The sequence below is a fragment of the Rhagoletis pomonella genome, unplaced genomic scaffold (genome assembly GCF_013731165.1).
Source record: "Rhagoletis pomonella isolate Grant_MI unplaced genomic scaffold, Rhpom_1.0 Rhpom_scaffold_00006, whole genome shotgun sequence".
Lineage (NCBI taxonomy): Eukaryota > Metazoa > Arthropoda > Insecta > Diptera > Tephritidae > Rhagoletis > Rhagoletis pomonella.
In genome coordinates, this window is record NW_023458560.1 from 27250390 (window position 1) to 27253921 (window position 3532).

Here is a 3532-nt window from a genome sequence, read left to right on the forward strand (position 1 = left end):
TGTATTAGACGTTTTCGAGCAACAACAAATCACAAGCCATGCGAAACGTTCTACATAGCGTAATGACAATTACTTGAAATGTCTTGTCGCTCGGCAGCTTGTTTTGGGCAATCAGAATTTGTTAAACAAATGTTTGCCAGAATCTTGTTCTTAACGAAGTTAACAAGCGACTAACGGCGCGAGTGAAAAAAGTCGCTATTGTTGACAATTAGACAGGTGCGTAGTGGCAAGTGGGGGTTTGAGGGTTGCGAGGGGAAAGAATTTGAAAAAATAAAAATAAAAAATGTTTAAAGCCATAGTTCATGTGTTCTATTTCTAAAATTGGTATTTTAAAGCAGAAAAGGACATAATGCAAAATAAAAATTTATTTGATAAGTCAGTGGTTTTTTGCATACCTATTTAAACATTTTGATCAACTTAGTGAAAAATTGCGTGTGGATCCCACACGCGACTGGAGTAAACTTCTTCTTTCCCGCATGCCGTTAAAACGCAAAAGTTTAAATCTACATTTTAAACAGGTGGCAACCCTATTCAAAAACCTAAAAAATGTCAAAATGTTAGTCAGAGTTATAATCAGTCCGTGTGCCAAATTTCATTTAAATCCGTTCAGCCGTTTCTGAGTTGAGAGAAGTATCGCTTGTTTCGTTTTTTTTTTTGATTTTAAATCACCCTGTACAGGTAAAAAAGTTTCCCATCTAAATGCCGAGCTATTTAATTTGACGTCTCATTTTTGAAATTCGAAAGAACTGTGCCAAGTTGGTGTTAGCCATATATAAGGAAAAAATTACACTAACAAATTATACGCAGATATCCATACTGTCATTGGTATGAGTTACAACAAAAACATCATTGTGACGTAATGCCCTCCACAGCGAAAAACTCAGCTGTCGCCCCAACACCACCTAGTTAAATACACCTCGAACTGTGCAGATCTGATGTGCTTCATAAAAAATGCCTTCGAGCATTATATAAATAAATATATGCATAGCTGGATACAAATCACTTTTCGTGTAGGTGCCAATCCTAATCAAAAGTATTTTCAATCAATCCTAATCCTAATCAAAAGTGTCCTAATCAAAAGTATCAACTCTTGTATACTTTCCAAATAATTCACTTAATTTAATTTTTGTCGCATTACAAGAAACCTTATACATTTATCTTATAGAATAGAATTCATTTTAAAAAATGGCAGGTTAGATTAGAAGAGCATACAATTTATTTCGAACAGAAAAAGAACTTAATTCAAAATCTTATACTGCAGAGTTTGTTCTCCGGTTAGACGTTAAATATCGAAAAAAATACTCATTTGAAACAGCACAAAAATTGGTTGATGCATATCCATGGTCTCCGTTCATAAGATTCTAATTCATGGATCTGAAGTAATTCATCCTTCTTTTTTATCTAGAGGTGAGTTGTCTGAAGAGGCAGCCGAAGCCACGAATAAAAATTATAAGCTGTTTACGCGCAACAATATCAGAAAGATATCACATAATGTAACTAATGTCGATCTACCAAACAGATCTCTACTTTAAGATTTTTTTCGGACGAAAGCAATCAGCTCTTAAAACTGCCAATTCAAATGTTCTCGGTATAGAAAGGCTTACAGAAAGCTGTTAGATTAGCATCTCGCAGTCCGTTAATGAAGCTATTGATTTTTGTAAACTCGATAGTCTTATCAGTTGCATTTCCATAAGACTTATCAACTAGTTGAATAATTGCTGAGGCGAAATCCTTACACTATCATTACCTTTCTGGCAGCGATTACGCAATTTTATCACTAACTAGATCGCTCTCACCCACTTCGCTGAGTGTATAAAATTTCTATGTGCTACATTGGGTGTAATTTATTTTAATTAAACTCAACATACTTCAAATATGCCAAAATCAGGAGACTTAAAATTTTTGAAATATGTTCAAAATATTTCAAAACTAAAACTGTCTTGAACCGCTGTCTTGTGTTTAGAAATGAAGCCATTTCAAAATCATTTCGATTGATACCCATATTGTAATAATTCATTGAAATGATTGAAAATTTTGAATTTGAATTTTCAAACATAAGTCCCTGCTATACATATGTTGCTTAGAAATAAAGCCTTTTCAAGACTATTCGGATTAAAACCTAGATTGTAATAACTTATTAAACTTATAATTGTATTTGAATTTATGGTTAAAACGGGTGGCAACCCTCTTCAAAAACCTCAGCAAACTCTACATTTTCAAGCTGAACATTTCTAATTTAAACTCGACTTTTAAAACAGGTGGCAACCCTCTATTAAATTCCTCTTGTCTGCCGTCCATATTGTGATACATATTCCAATGATCAAATTCCTGCAATTCCAGAAGAATTTGATTTTTCAAACAGGTGGCAACCCTCCTACATGTGGTTTAGAACTGAAACCCATATCAAAACCTTTTCAATTGATACCCATATTGTAGTAATTCATTTAAACGAAATGAATTTAATTTTTGTACAACACCTCAGTAATATTTTAAATGTTCAATCTGAAGGTTTCTTAGCAATCTTTCATTTGACACCCATATACATATATTAATTTTTCAGATAGATTGCGAATAATTAATTTAAATTTGGCTTTTCGAGCAGGTGGCAACCCTTTCCAAAATACTTTCAAACTACAACTTTTTTAAGGCTCCTGTGATCCATTCTGTAATATAATTTTCAAATAAATGCTTCCCTTAATTCAAGTCGAATTTGATTTTTTAAACAGGTGGGAGCCCTCCTCCATGAGTATGGAATTGATTTTATATACATAAATGTATCTATACCAAGTTCCTGTACTCTATCAAAATATTATCTGAGATATGATATGCGGTATGAAAATTCCGTTTTATGGGAAGTGCTACGCCTCCTCGTGTAATCGAGTTTAAATCTATCCTATATTTTAAGTTAGGCTAAATGGCACCAGTGTACAAAATTCAATGGGAATCGGTTGAGTAGTTAAAGCGGGAAAGCGTAACAAATAAAGAAACTCACTTTCGGATTTATAATATTATATAATATATAATATAATATATAATATAATATAATATATATAATATAATATATAATATAATATAATATAATATATAATCCTTCCACTTGGGCTTAAATTAAACTAGAATTCTCGACAACTGTCCCTGGAAATACCATTCGAGCACCTTGACTTGAGGGTTACTTATGTAATTTGTTGAATAGCAAAAACTGATTTTGGCGAAGTTTGAGTACCTACCGCAATTAAACAAAAGGTGGTAGAATCTTCCACTTTGGCCTAAACTTTCAAGTACAATCCCTGAAAATACCATCCCCGAACCTTGCCCCTTAGGTCACTTATAGTCATTTATTGAATAGCAAAAACGGATTTTGGCACAATTTTCTTTCTTCCAATAGCACATTATTCCAGTATTTTGTTGTTGTTAAATAAATGACTATATGTGACCATCAAAACAAGGTGAACGAATAGAATTTTCAGGGATCAAGTGGAAGGTTCTATTACCTTTTATTTTTCTGCTAGAGCTTCTCAAATATTGCAAAAAA

At 32.8% G+C, this 3532-nt stretch overlaps 1 protein-coding gene across 1 annotated transcript in view; it reads left to right on the forward strand.

Moving 5' to 3' along the window:
• Positions 1 to 3532, forward strand: part of LOC118740555 (cadherin-related tumor suppressor) — an 816571-nt gene that overhangs the window by 27850 nt on the left and 785189 nt on the right. The window lies entirely within an intron of this gene.